The following is a 15,916-nucleotide window of genomic DNA, read 5'->3' on the forward strand; positions in this document are numbered from 1 at the left end:
ACATATATATATATATATATATATATATCATATATATACACACATAAGATATAGTTATTAAGACTAAGAACACACTAGGTGGGCTGTCATGAACTATGCCAACTTTATTTAGCAGACAGTGCCAACCCTGTTAGAATTCCTCCACCCCACCCCGACCCCTTCCTCCCAATTACTACGAGGCTAGGTTAGAATACCATTCTCTCTCTCTCTCTCTCTCTCTCTCTCTCTCTCTCTAAACTTGAATTATTTTATTTAGTGTGACGTGGTAACGTAATAATAAAAAAAAACTTGTTGTTTACATACGATAAATTACCTGTTTTCCTTTAGCGCCTGCTCATTGCATGCTAATGTTGACTTGATGTTCAAGATAACACAGCGGCTAAGTTGTTGCCTTTCTTGAGATAGGAGTTGAACATGGGTAGTATATACTGCGGTTTCAGTTGCCTTTTATCTGTGTAAACTGCAACGGTTGTCTTGTAATAGCACATGTCATGTGTTTCTCTTTTGAAGAGTATGTATATACAGGGGTGAAAATATCGGTTTATTTATTTATTTGTTTGTTTTTTATTTATTTCATTTATGCTGGTTAGGGGAACAGTACAATCCGTTCATATAACGCTGAGTGCCTAAGGTCAGCGTACAGTACTCTCTCTCTCTCTCTCTCTCTCTCTCTCTCTCTCTCTCTCTCTCTCTCTCTCTCTCTCTCTCTCTCTCTCTCCCCTCTATTAACTTCGTGATCATTTTACTCTCTCATTTATGGATTTAGTAATCATTTTAGCTTGGTTTTTCCCGTGACTTACTACATCCGTTGATCATATGTAAACCGTGACTTTGTTCATGTGTGATTGTCCTTTGGAATTTAGTCTATTTTTGACTTGCAAGCATATACGCACGCTGTGAAGGCCTAGGACAGTCCAAGATTGTTTGAAAAGAAACTACTTTTTTTGTTCTCCATATTTTTATTTTTTTTTTTTTTTTTATCACAGTCAACCTATTCGACTGGATGGTTTTATAATGTGGGGTTCTGGGTTGCATCCTGCCTCCTTAGGAGTCCATCACTTTGCTTACTATGTGCGCTATTTCCAGGAGCACACTTTGCTCGAGTTGTGGAGCTACTTCAGCATCTAATTTTTCCAGGTTCCTTTTTAAGGATCTTGGGATGGTGCCTAGTGTCCCTATGATTACGGGTACAATTTCCTCTAGCATATCCCACATCATCCTTATTTCTATTTTCAGGTCTTGATACTTATCAATTTTTCTCCTGTCTCATTTACTTTGATGTCCCATGGTATTGCTATTTCAATGAGTGATACTTTCTTCTTGATTTTGTCGATCAGCGTCACGTCTGGTGTCACCCTATCTGTTCTGATACCATAGTTCCAGAGGATCTTTGCTTGATCGTTTTGTATCACTCCAGGTTGGTGCTCGTACCACTTATTACTGCAAGGTAGCTAGTGTTTTTTGCACCGGCTCCAGTGGAGAGCTTTTGCTACTGAATCATGCCTCTTTTTGTACTGGTTCTGTGCTGTTGCCGGACATTCGCTTGCTATGTGGTTTATGGTCTTTTTTATATATATATATATATTCCACTGCCTACATAGGGGTGAGATGTTATTTCCATCTATTGTTCTTTGGACATATCTGGTTCTTAAGGCCTGATCTTATGCCGCGGTTAGCATTCTTTCTATTTCCTTCTTGAGTTCTCCCCTCTGTAGCCATTGCCATGTTTCATCGCTGGCCAGTTCTTATGTACTGTCCTTCCATTGGTTTTGTGTGCCATTTTTCCGTTCTATTTTTCATTATTCCGTCTGCATGTTTCTGGGTCTTCGTCTACTTTTATCAGCCCTTCTTCCCATGCATTCCTGAGCCACTCGTTTTCACTGGTTTTCAGTTATTGCCCTAGTGGTCTGCTCTCGATGTGGACGCTGTCCTCCATGCTTAATATTCCTCTCCCTCCTTCCTTTCGTGTTATGTATAGTCTGCCCGTATTTGCTTTGTATTGTTATGTGTTTCCTAGTTATCTGATTACTGGTACTGCCCATGTGTTTATGGCTTTCATCTTATTTTTGGCTTTGAGTTTTGACTTAAGTGTCGCCTTAAGTTTGCATCTCTTGGTGTTTTATATCACTCTATTATTCCCAGGTATTTGTGTATCCTGTCTCTTCTATATGTTTGATGCTATTCCCATCTGGTAGTTTATCCCTTTGGTCCTTGTCACTGCCGTTTTGTACGTTGACCAAGGCATTTTTTCTGTTCCAAACCTCATCCTGATGTCCCCAGATACAATACATAATCAGGATTAGGGTAATCTATTTCCTTGATGGTCTTACCACACAGCTTGATGTCGCCCATGGACATCAGATTGTTAATTCTGTTGCCTCCTTTCTGCATTACTTTTGTCATGGAAATTATGGCTACTCTCATTCCAGAGCTTGCAAGTATTGTATTCCAGTTGCGCAATGTATTTTATGTGAAGCTTATGGTGGTTTCCTCTGCCCCATATATTTTCAGGCATACTGTAGGCTACGTGTAAGGCTTTCTTATTGTCAATCCATGCCATGCTTAGGTTGGATTTCTTCCTCTTACTGTTCACCATTTCCATTTTGTCTATCAGGTGCTGGTCTTTTGTGTCCATACACTTCCTTCTGCAGCCTTTCTGTTGGTGGGGAATGGTGTTTGTATCCTCTAGGTAGTTGCATAGCCTTTCACTGATGATACCTGTTAGTAACGTCCACATTATTGGTAGGCAGGTAATAGGCCTGTAGTTACTTACTATATTTCCATTGTTCTTGTACTTCTGTTCATCCATTTGGTTTGTGATACAGTGCTGGAGTTGTTCTGCTATTCGTGGTGTAAGGCCTCGGAAGTTTTTGTGCCAGTATCCATGGACCTCATCTGGACCTGTGGTCTTCCAGTTGGAAATTTTCTTTAGTTGGTGTGTGATTGTGTCTGTCGTGATCTTGGTGAATCTTTTTTTTAGTCTCCCCATTTCTTCTGCCTTGTCTTCTTGGAGCCATGTTGCATGTTTGTTGTGTGATACCGGATTGCTCCATATTTTTTCCCCAGAGTCTCTTACTTGGTTCAGCTTCAGGAATTTCCTGGTGGTTGTCTTCCCCCTTAGTTGGCTGTATAGTCTTTTATGGTTGGTTCCGAATAGTTTGTCCTTTTGGTATCCGTTGGGTTGCTTGAACTTGCTGCTGATTTAGCATCATATTTCCTTATTTACTTTCTTCTCTTGGCCATTTCTTCTTCTGGGTTGCCGCTGTAGCCCCAGTCTCTGGTGGTTGGTTACTGTAGTTATGGTGCTCAGTTGCTGGATGACGATCCCCAAGTGCCTGACCGTCTTCCTCTTCAATTGGGCTGTATACCTGGCTGCCGGATGAAGCTCCTCTGTTGCCAGAGGTTCCAATCGTTGTCGTTTATTCCTTCATTTCTTTCCATCATTGCTGAGTTTTGCTTTTGTAACCCATAGCTGGCCCCTATCCATCGGGTATAGGTACTCATTTACAGCTGAGTAGACTGAGGAAATTCCTTTCCCAAGGAATCAACGCCGAGGTGAGCGGTCACCCATCCAACGACTGACCAGCCCCAATGTTGGTTAACCAGTCCATTATTGATCTAAATCACTGTGCCACGGCGCCAAACTTTATTATTATTATTTCAGAAGATGAACCCTATTCATATCGAAGTAGCCCCCCAACCGCACCGAGGCCATGGGCTTGAAATTCAAGCTTCCAGAGGTGATTATTTTCCTTAAGAACAATTTTGTTTCCTTTTACTGTATGTCCCTCCGTTCATTTTCTTTTTCTTCCATCTTACTTTCCAGTTGCTACACCTTTGTAACGTTTTACACCCAGTTTTCCCATCAGCGCTGAATAACCTCAGTCTCCCTGCGCTTGGCCCTCGGCCAAATCTGTATATATATATTGTATTCTCTTCTTGCTAGCTCTTCTGAACCGTCCGGTCATAAGACAAGGAGGAGCGTTTGGAGGTCGGGTTGCTCATAGCATGTCTGTGTGATCCATTAGGTTCATCTACAGGATTTGTGTGTGTGTGTGTGGGGGGGGGGGGGGGGGCGTTGTCGATCGTTGCGGGGATTAATGCTTTAACTCAATATTGGTAATAGGTAAATCTGGATTTAACCTAATGTGTGAACCCCCTCCCTTGTTTTATTTATCTCTCTCTCTCTCTCTCTCTCTCTCTCTCTCGTCTCTCTCTCTCTCTCTCTCTCTCTCTGTTCGGGGGACGATTAACTTTCTGTTACTGATTAAAAGTCCAGGTAACGATAGCCTTCCTCTGTCACTAACGCCGTGGTCGAATACGCTTTGAAACCCTTCAAGTGGATTTGGGATGGCTCCAGAAAAGACAGCTGGATAGATATGTTGGATAAGGAGGCTTACTGTGTAATCTCTGTGTATTTAGAAACGCAGGTTCTCTTATAATATGAAGTTTTAAGTCTACTCCGCATTGCATATCCTCCTTGTAACTAGCTATTCCTTGTGTTTGCTGCAGTCTGCGATGAGAATTGTTTTTATTATTTATACAGGACACACACACACACACACACACACACACACACACACACCACACACACACACACACACACACACACACACACATATATATATATATATATAGTATGTTCTATTACTTATATTCATATCAAAATTTCCTCTTCGCCGTTTTCAATCAAATCGATTATTTAATTTCCTTGAATTTCCAGGGAGGCATCACTCCATCCTTTTTTGCTTTCCCTCGAAGCTATCTATCATTTTTTTTGTGATTTTTCAACTTCAACTTGAAGAATACAGTACTACGATCCAAAGGATGACTCAACTCTCGCACATTTCATGTGTATAATCAGTATTCTTGTGAACGGCGAGGTAGGAGTCGAGATGGAGGCTCGGTTCAAATTTACGAGAGAGGTTACTAAGTATATATGCACTTAATTTACTCTCTTTTTTTTTTTTTTTTTTTTTTTTTTTTTTTTTTTTTTTTTTTAGTTGGCTCTACCCGGTTTTGGAGATGCAGCATCCTTTGGAAATGCTCTCTCTCTCTCTCTCTCTCTCTTCTCTCTCTCTCTCCTCTCTCTCTCTCTCTCTCTCTCTTTTCCTTCCCCTGAACAAGGTCAAGTTTTGTCACATGCGCGTTTTTCACTGTTCCTTCTCTTGTTCTCCTTGAGTCTCTCTCCTCCTCCTGTTCCTCAGGGCCTTCGCTCCGTTCCCTTCCCTTTCCAGAACTTATCTCTTTTCCTCTCCCTTTCCGAAATTTCTCTCTTTTCCTGCTTTCCCCCCCAAGAGTATCCTTATTTTCTCCTTCTCAGACCCCGGGTCCTCTTTTTCTCTTTTCCCTTAGGCCTTGCTTTCCACTTCCCTAAGAGCCTCTTACCCCTTCCTTCTTCTCATCTGCTCACTTCTCATCCCCCCTACTATCTCTAGTCCTCTTTTCTCTCTTCTCCCCTCCCTTCCTCCTCAGGTTCCCTCTTTTTGCTATTCACCACCTCCCTCTCCTCTCCTCTCCTCCCCTCCCCTCCCCTCCCCTCCCTCCCCATCCCCTCCCCCCCTCCCCTCCCCTAAGATTGATTGTGATGGAAGCACGGTAGTTGAGGAGATGGTTTGGAGTTGCCGCGGCTTCATATCAGATCTGATCAGAGCAGCCATTGCACCACAAGCATCATCGGCTTGCCAAGTGGCTTGAGGAGGAGGAGGAGGAGGGGTTCTAATTACGGAGTAAGTGGAAGGGCAGCGGACGAACGGCGAGAGCTGCATGCAGAAGGAACGTCGGGAACGGATAAGCTAATTTAGGAACCGGGGAAGATGATGGTTGATAAAGCTGAACATACTCAGGGGAGAGAGATAGTGTTGGCTTTGTCGGAACGTCGGTGCTAATAAGAAGGCAGGTGCCTTCTGGCTAAATGTATGTGATATATATATATATATATATATATATATATATATATATATATATATATATATATATATATAGAGCTATTTGAAAGAGAACCTTTGAGGTGTATATAACAGTCCTTCTAAAGAGAAGGTTGATGGTCGTGATGAGATGCGCGACAAACAAACAAGTCTACAACAGGAGGTTGCCACTAAATGTGTTATTGTATGATTAATTGATGTTTTATTTTACCAGTGGTGTAGAGCCACAAGCGGAATCACATTTCTTATGTAAGGTAGTGTTTTAGATATTGGTATTTTTCGAAAAATATAATTTTCCAAAATATTCATTTATGAAGGCTGCTATCCTTGCGAGACGCAAGGATGAAATCCGCACCCACTCAAGAAATATGCAGGTTGATACCTCAGTGACTAGGTAGCCATCATGCCATTATCATGGCCACCTCCGTAAGGGCCTAGGCGTACTTTTTAGTTTTCTGTAAAAGAAAACTATTGTGCCGGCGTTGTCTGTCTGTCAGTCCACACTATTTATGTGTCCTCGGATCTGAAAATTACAGAGGCTTGAAGGCTGTCAATTGCTATTTTGATCACTCTACCAAATTGCAGCCCTCTAATCTCGGTAGGTTTTATTTTTATTTAAGGTTTAAAAGTCAGCCATGGATTGTGCATCTGGGAGCACTTCGGAGGCATAGGACGCACCCTCACTCTACCGTATCTAGTTAGCAACTGAAACGCTATCGGTCATAAGCAGATGGTTTTATACGTACGGTGTACAGAACACTAATGTGTATATATATATAATATATATATATATATATATATATATATATATATATATATATATATATATATATAAAGGTATAAGCCACGAACGAAAATGAAACACTGGGGTAGCTACTCCAGTGTTTCACTTTCCTTCGTGGCTTATACCTTTATTTACGCATTTAGCATGTTCCAAACTTTCATGATACCAGTTATACGTATATATTTTTTGTTGTTGTTGTTGTTGCCGGGAAGGTCGCTTGTGTTTTGTGTGGATGACGGGTTTCGCTGTGATGTCACATGAGGTGAGCAGTGGGCGCCTTGAGCCCAATCGGTGTTGATGGTGGTATGAGAACGCAAGAGTTCAAAGCGATGCAAAGAAGTCCGTGAGGAACTGACTCAAAATGTAGCCTGTTGTCGAATATTTTCTAGACAGCTATCAACAATTCTATAAGGTCCCTACCGTAAGGTGAGCTATATTTTGCACATAGCATTCCATCTGAAATATGTATCACAAAAAGTAGGTAAAATTATCATGATGTGGTGACGGTAAATGCGGAAAAGTTGAGGTCCGTTGAGTTGACCTGTTACTGTAATCGAGTTCATTTACCTGGTGCTTACAGTATGTGTTGCATTTTTTACTGCCTCTCTCTCTCTCTCTCTCTCTCTCTCTCTCTCTCTCTCTCCTCTCCTCTCTCTTCTCTCTCTCCTCTTCGACGTCTGAGTTGTTCACGCGCAGTTACATTGCTGAGGTTATGCCTGTAGCTTTATTACTAATGTTACACGGTACATAATGATATCTTCCAAGAAGGCCAGTTTATGGGTAATCCTCTTACGCAAGTTAAGAGTCTGCACTGTATTTAGTGGGATGACCACCGCGGAAAGCCCCAATGTGGCTGCTGGGTATCTAATCCGTCCTATTTTGACAGCAGAAGACTGGTTGGGTTGTTTTACCCAAAGCGCAAGATTTCCAAAGAGAGCTTCTCTTGGTTTCTGTGCAACTTTATTTCTGCAACATTTCGAGACGTAAAAGTCCCGTTTTCAACTAATAAAAAGAGAAGACAAACGTTAGAATAACAAACTCAGCACCGTATGGTAATCACTCCTCCCTGGTATTAATTCTTGTATTTTTTTTTTATTTTTTGTAAAGCTTTTTTAACTTTTCATTCTTATACCGAGTTTGTTATTTTAACGTGTCTTCTATTTTTAATGATTTGTCCTTCACCTTTCCCTGGTTTTTTTATAATATTATATATTATAATATATAATATATATATATTATATATATATATATAATTTTTTTTTAAGATAGATATATATATAATGTTGTTGTGTTTGTGGTGTGTGTGTGTGTTGTGTGTGGTGTGTGTGTGTGTGTGTGTGTTGGTGTTAATAATTTTAGTTCAAAGGGTAATTGAAATGGAAGACCTTTCGACGGCAGACTATATGTATTTAAGAAACTGACGAGGAGGCCGTTATACGAATATGTGCAGTCTCTTGTCATTTTTAGGGTACGAGGCCTCTCTCTCTCTCTCTCTCTCTCTCTCTCTTGGGAAAATCTTGATGGACAAGTATCGAACGATTCCAAACAAGCCGATCTTAGTTCCTTTGACAGTGACTGCTTATGACAATGAAAGCTTTTTAAAAAAAAAAAAAAAGAAAGCTTCTGACAGTCAAATCTTCTGACAGTGGAAGCTTCGACAATGAAGTTTCTGACGATGTAATCTGACAATGAAGGCTCTTACAAAGGAAGTTTCTGACATTGAAAGTCTCTTAACAGTGAAAGCTTTTAACAATGAAAGCCTTTGACAGTGAAATGTCCGACAATGACAATGAAAGTTTCTGAAATTAAAACTTCTAACAAGAAATCTCCTAACAGTGAAGTCTTTTGACAATGTGTGTGTGTGTGTGTTTGTGTGTGAGAGAGAGAGAGAGAGAGAGAGAGAGAGAGAGAGAGAGAGAGAGAGAGAGAGAGAGAGAGAGAGAGAGAGAGAGAGAATTTTGTTTGTTGACCGGTCATGGTGACAAGGTGACTGAATATCACCTAATTGGATGTTTGCTAGGTTGGCTGACCCAGTCGTACCAAATCAGTGTGAATTATTTAAGATTAGTTGTAGAACTTAGGGTGTTTATCTGCGAGAGAGAGAGAGAGAGAGAGAGATAGCAGCTCTAGTTCGGTATAGATTGTAGGATGAAGCGTTGAGGGGCAGAGGGGGGCGTTTGATAAATTGGGGGGGCTGAAAGCGGGAGTTGGTCAATAGTGGCATTGTGTGTCAACCATTACTTATAGAAACTCTAACATGTTAACCTCCCTCCTCCTCCTCCTCCCCTCTTCCTCCATCCCTCACTTAGTCACACACACACACACACACACATACACACACACACACACACACACACACACACACTACACATGTAGGATTGGGTCATTTCTTTCACAGAGATTTGGGAGTAGGTGAAGGAATGTGACAAGTCATCCCTCTACTGAGCTCAAGATGCTGGAGACTCCTCCTTTCTGTCCTGAACCTGACCTATAGGTTCATCACACACACACACAAGTACGCGAAAATAATACACAGGAGCCTATTTGGAACAAACCCACCAAATGGGCCATTGACTTAGAATTCAGGCTACTAGAGAATATGGTGTTCGTTTGAGAGAAGTAACAGAAAGGAATGGGAAATGTACAAAGAAGAGTCAGGTTTTAGAAAAAAAAGAACACATTAATAAGTGAATATATAAATTTGTAAGTGAATGATTAAAATGCAAGAATTTTTTCAGGGTGGTAATGCGTTGCATCTTCGCTTGAGCCTTTGAAGTCCCGACTGCACAACATCCTTTGGGATAACGATAAAAGAATATAAGTTTCATAACAAAAATGCTGCAAGGCTGAGTAAATGGAAGGATTATGTGAACCTCACAAGGGGAGTCGAATTGTTTCTTTCAGAGCGATTGCCTTCATTAAGGTGTCAAAAGATATATATACCAACTGTCTTCATAGACAGTTTATGTATAATCTGTCGGCTTCAGTCTTTGATAAAATGTTTTATACTTTACTGATCAATTGGCTTCAGTCTGTGATATAATGTTTTATACATTTTATACCTGACTGATCAAATACCAAAAGTTTTGTAATCATGGTCCGACAATTTGCCTATTTGCTCAGCAAAACTTTTAGTCAGTATTTCAGTTCAGCACCGAACAGCTGCTTAGGGAATGGTTACGTATCTTGATTCATTTTTAAACAGGTTTGTAATGACAGCATTGGAATGATTTGCGATTCAAATACCTGCATATTAATCACTTTTATCATGAGGCCCCCGTTTAAGTATTGTTTGTAGTGTGGTCCTGATTTATCGCTGAAAAAGAAAAAAAAAAGGTATCGCCTTCCTGAATGAAGATGGGGGGGGGGGGGCTTTGGTACGTGTAAAGGATTTGCCCAAAGTCCTGCGGTGATAAGTGGATGGGCGGGTCCTGAGGTTCTTTTGGGGATGGCTGCCCCGCCCAGTTTTGTAGCCTCGACTACCTGATAAGTGACACGGCGGGCATGGGTAAGGCTGGCCTCTATGAAGCGCTCTTACTTTAGATGGAAAATGGCGAGAAAGCGAAACTATACTGTAGTACCTGGAATTGAGCAAGCAGCGCATATAGTGTGTGTGTTGGGGCGGGGGCGGGGGCTAGGGTGGGTGAAGAGATATGCCTTCCGTGGGAAATTGGGGGATGGTCAGTCTCAGGACAAATTAGGAGAAGGTACGTTGATTAGTACTGGGTGGAGTTGCCCCGTTGTGTGTGTAGGGGGGATTGGAAGATGGGTGGGGACAGGGATTGGTTATGGGTATAGATGGAATGAGGGATAGGAAGATTGGTGGGGAAGGGGGTGGAGGATTGGGTGGGCAAGGTTGGAAGGGGGAAGTTGGAAGAGTGGTGGGGCAGGGATGGGTGATTGGGTATGGGTTTAGATTGAAAGCGGGGGTGGGGGGATTTGGGGGAGGGGAAAAGGGAATTGGGCATGGTTATAGATGGGGAGAGGTGAGGAGGGTTGGGGGTTAGTCAGTTCCTGACAGCTGTGGGGATCTGCCCTGTCCATATTGGTCGTGTGTTTGGATTAAGAGGCTCGACGCTGCATTCCTCTGGGAGTCACGCTTTTTCCGCAATGCCAAAATTATTATTATTATTATTATTATTGTTGTTGTTGTTGTTGTTGTTGTTGCTGCTGCTGTTTCAACGGCATTTAGCTTGTAGAGAGTCTTCCCTATTCTTCTTATATATATTCTTGTCTGCAGGTAGATGGAATAATAAATTTGCAAAGGATATGTTAAGAATCTGCTTTTTTGTTTATACGGCATTGAAACAGGAATTATTTTTAAATAACACTGACCTAAAAGATTGACGCCTTTCTTATTTATTATTATTATTATTATTATTATTATTGGCTTAATACATGCAAACTTTATATCTAACTGATGTGTTTGCTCAGATTAGCAGGAACACGTAAATATTTCTCCAGATTTGGCGAAAGAAAGACTATCCCTCATCATGAAGAGAATTTCATTTCCTCAGATATGGAAAATAGTGCGTTTCCAGGGAAAAATGAAAATAAATTACTCTTCCAAACGAGAGAGAGTGAGAGAAGAGAGAAGAGAGATGGGAGAGAAGAGGAGAAGAGAAGAGAGAAGAGAACGTCGAGAGAGATTGAGAGAGAGACGGTGTTTCTGATTAGCAACACGTAAGACATAAAAAGCTGAAATTATGTTTATTGGTGTGGGAGAATAAAGATATATTTTCTCCTGTCGACAGGAGTAAACTTATCAAAATTCTAATCCCGACTGGTGGACCTCTGAGACTTTAGTCTCTTTGGGCAATAAATAAATAAACAATTAATTTTAATTCTTTACCTAGGTTGTTTTGTTTCTGTTAGTGATTTGGGTAAGATAAAACCCGGGAGACACGATTAGGCAGAGGAATTTCGCAGACAAGCTCTGCGGCACGCGACTTATGGGGCGTTATGTTGTTGTTGTTGTTATTATTATTATTATTATTATTATTATTATTATTATTATTATTAGAATATGAATCCTTTTACATATGGAACAAGGCCACGGGGGCCATCGACTGGAAATTCAAACTTCCAAAGAATAAGGGACTTCGGGTCATATGCATAGTAGGAGCGTAGGTTTGGTCGAGCGTGCGATAAAAAATGTAAACTTGTTTTTAAAGAGCACCGGGGAGAGAGAGAGAGAGAGAGAGAGAGAGAGAGAGAGAGAGAGAGAGAGAGAGAGAGAGAGAATCATTCAGGCCAGTTTTAAAGTCAGCCAGCCTCGTATTCCTATAATCAAACGTGGGATGTATACGTAGGTGGCTAAACTTTCGACCAAAATTGCGTAGTGATAGCCAACGTTCGTATAATTATTGTTGTGAGGTTTGGTAAATAGTTTTGATAACCTTGCTCTATAATTTTAAGGATGCGATGAGTGTTATTGAATGACAGTAGACATAATGTGTTGAATAAATGCAACTTTCGTAGAATTAATTGTATATGAAGTATATAATGTGCTTGGTACATGCAACTCTTAGTTTCAACAATTGAATATGTCTGTGCTAAGTTTACGATAGCCTAATATCAGCGTTTCCTTGTAAATGAAATTGTTTGAAGACATTGTATTACGTAACCTTTGGGTTGGAATGAATGAATACGCATTTTGCGCAGTATTCCATTTGTACATATACCCATGGAATAAACCTTCTATTTTCCCTACACATATTGTATTCGGAGCTGGTTGATTTGTTTACAAATTTATTATATATATTATATATAATATATATATATATATATATATATATATATATATATATGTGTGTGTGTGTGTGTGTGTATGTTTATATAATAACATGGTTGTTCACGTTGAGTTCTTTTTGATTATGTGGTCGTTAAAACAGTGTTTATTAAAATATATTACTGCAGTCATTGCAACGCGTCACAAAGCAGACCAATAAATCAGTCCTTTTATTTTCTTGATGTTGTAACGCCAAGTCAATCAACTATTTATAGATTATACATTTATTCGGAAGTTATAGATATAAAGACATATTAAGATGTAATTGATTTCAGGTGGTTTTATTCTCTCTCTCTCTCTCTCTCTCTCTCTCTCTCTCTCTCTCTCTCTCTCAGTAGCTGTTTTCCCCCTCCTAGGTTTTCCCCCGGAGGAGAAGGGGCGGGAGGTGGATGAGCCATCTGAAGGAGTCAGGAGAGAGAGAGAGAGAGAGAGAGAGAAAGAGAGAGAGAGAGAGAGATCGCCTTAGTGGACCATCTGGTATCCCGGAAGGAGTCGTAAACTTTGTGGGATCTAACTGCGTGTGTTTGTCTGTGCGCGTTGCGGACTCCTTTCTGCCTGATCTTGCAAATTTATTGTTATCATTCTGTCTTTGTGTGTTGATGCGTTTACCAGTTTTCTTTCTTCATTTCGGTTCTTCGTTGGTTTGTTTATGAGATTTGAATATGAACTTGGTTATTTGTTTGTTTGTATGGTAATTTGTGAGTGTTTGTGCTTGTTTTACTCTTATGTAAAGTCATAAATTAGGAATAATTATATATATATATATATATAAGATATATATATATATATATATATATATATATATAAGCTTAAATACGTGTGTAAGTGTTTAAGCTTACGCAGAAGAAAGTATGTAAGTATTTACGCTTAAATTTGTGTATAAGTAGTTACGGTGACGTACAAGTATGTATTTGAACTAAATTACATGCATTAGTAATTAAACTTATGTAAGTATATATGCTTTCATACGTGAATGCAAATATTTACGCTTGCATGCAGCTGTTAATACACTACGTAAGTGCACAAAACCTTTTCACACGCACGACGTTAATTTTCCAATCAGATACAAACATTATCTCTCTCTCTCTCTCTCTCTCTCTCTCTCTCTCTCTCTCTCTCTCTCTCTCTCGTGGATGTTCCAATATCCTGCGATTTTCGACTGCTTTCGTCATCAAAATGTTTATTTCCGGTCTTTCCCTTTCCTCCTCCTCCTCCTCCTCCTCCTCCTCCTCCTCCTCCTCCTCCTCCTCCTCCTCCTCCTCCTCCTCCTCCTCCCTGGAGCGATCACGCGAAAAGCGACCGATAAGGGCAGTGTTTCCATTGGTTGTGGTTAATGAGATGAATGAGCAAGATGTCTTCTTTCCCTCGTCTCCTGGGACAGCTGACCTTTGTGACCCTTGACGCTGCCCTGGATGACTCCTGGTTTTCCCTCTTTGGTTGTGAGCGGGAGACTTTCCCTTTTCAGGTAGAAATAATATTCTTTTTAAGCAGGAATCTTTCCTTTTATGAAGCTTAAAATCTCTCCATATTGAAGCAGAAAGTCTTTCCCCATTAAGCAGAAATCTTTCCATTTTTAAGAAGGAATTTTTGTTAAAGCAGGACTCATTCCATATTTGTTGCTGAACTACTTCCCTTGAAGACTGAACACTTTCCCTTTTGTAAAAAATTTTCCCTTCCATTTTTTCCAGTTGAGAGTTTTGAAGGTGACTCTGTGGCGTCAAGAATAAAGTCGTTGCCATTAATGAATTTGGCTGTCAAAAACTGTCATCATATGTCATGGATGCATTTTATAAAATACTTCCATTTTCATGAAGCGTCTGTTGAATAATCATTGTCCTGGCTTCGTTAATCTTGGTTTCTGCAACTCCATCTTTTAGTAACCAATCCACAACTCGGTCAGTTAGACATTCTATTTATTCAGTCTCATTTGACGCGAAGCGCGTGTGTTAACGAATGTAGCCCTTATTTATAAAGTTATGAAGGGTCTATCTCGTCTGCTCCCCCATCCCCCCACCCTCACCCCCGAACAGAGTCAGTCAGTGGTAGGAGGTATTATGTTATGTGGTCCTCCAGGGACAGTCGATAGATGGATTGATAATCTCGCAATCAATTCCCAGTCAATCATCAATGATTGAGTGGGAATTGATTGCGAGATTTGAAGTGGTTGGTATGGTCTTTTTCGCCTACTGCTGGAGTGAGACACGAAACCTTAGCTTATTGCGTGTGATGGAGAGAGAGAGAGAGAGAGAGAGGAGAGAGAGAGAGAGAGAGAGAGAGAGAGAGAGAGAGAGAGAGAGAGATTTAGGGCACGTACGTCAATACAGGTCGCGTCTTTGATTACATCCTTTACGGTCAGTAGGAGCATTAAAAAAAAGAAAAGTTAGTTTTTGGTAGTTCCATCGTCAAATATTTGATTACGTAGTCATGATTAGATAACATTGTTTATTCGGAACAAAGTAGACATAATAGGTATCACAGAAACATGGATACAAGAGGCAACAAAAGACTTCGTAGGAGAGTACCAGATAGCTGGATATAAATTGTTCAAAAAAGATAGACTCGATAAAAAAAGGTGGAGGAAAGAGAATTTTAGATTTTGTAAAAAATGAATCCCTCCACCAAGGGCTTGACAAACCTACCAGACAAAACAACATACTAGACATCGTCCTATCAACAGAAGATAATCTAGTGTCTGACTTTTCATTAGGTGCAAATCTAGGTAAAAGCGAGTACTACGAGAACACAGGCATAGATGAACACTGGGAAACCTTTCATGAGGAATACAAAGAAAAACGCTCTAGATGTATAGCATTAAGGCAAATTCTAACAAATGGCAACCCTCAGCCTAAGTGGTTCAACAGAGAAACTAAAAATACAATAAGGGAAAGAGACAGATTGTACAAATCAATGAACCCACACCCAACACCACTAGAAGCAGGCAGGCATAAAGAACTCTGTAGGTTGGTGGACAAATGAGTAAGAAATGCAAAGATAAATGAGGATAAGAGAGTTGCGTAAGTGTAAAGAAAACCCAAAAGAATTCTTTGCGCATGTTAAAAGTGGGAAACCAATAAAACGTAGCATAGGTCCCCTAAGGGAAAATAGAGGTAACCTGGTGAACGCAGACTTGGAAAAGCAGAGTTATTGAATAGGTTTTTTACCAGTGTATTCACAATTGGAGACACTACCTCAATACCGGAATCTGCTACTAAATATGAAGGGGCAAAACCGTTGGACAAAATATTATTTATAGAAGAGGACATTAAAAACAAAACAGACAAACTCAACAAGATCAAATCTCCTGGCCCAGATAGGATTCATCCAAGAGAAATTAAAGAGCTAAAAGAGGAGATAGTTCCTCACCTATATAAACTACAGAAACAGTGCTGAACAACAAAGAAAGGCAGCAAAGGA

General features: G+C 40.3%; 1 protein-coding gene across 1 annotated transcript in view; it reads left to right on the top strand.

The window, feature by feature from the left end:
- Positions 1–15,916, top strand: part of LOC135202409 (serine/threonine-protein kinase Genghis Khan-like) — a 366,963-nt gene that overhangs the window by 23,016 nt on the left and 328,031 nt on the right.

Source organism: Macrobrachium nipponense, chromosome 30 (assembly GCF_015104395.2).
Source record: "Macrobrachium nipponense isolate FS-2020 chromosome 30, ASM1510439v2, whole genome shotgun sequence".
In the NCBI taxonomy this organism is placed as follows: Eukaryota; Metazoa; Arthropoda; class Malacostraca; order Decapoda; family Palaemonidae; genus Macrobrachium; species Macrobrachium nipponense.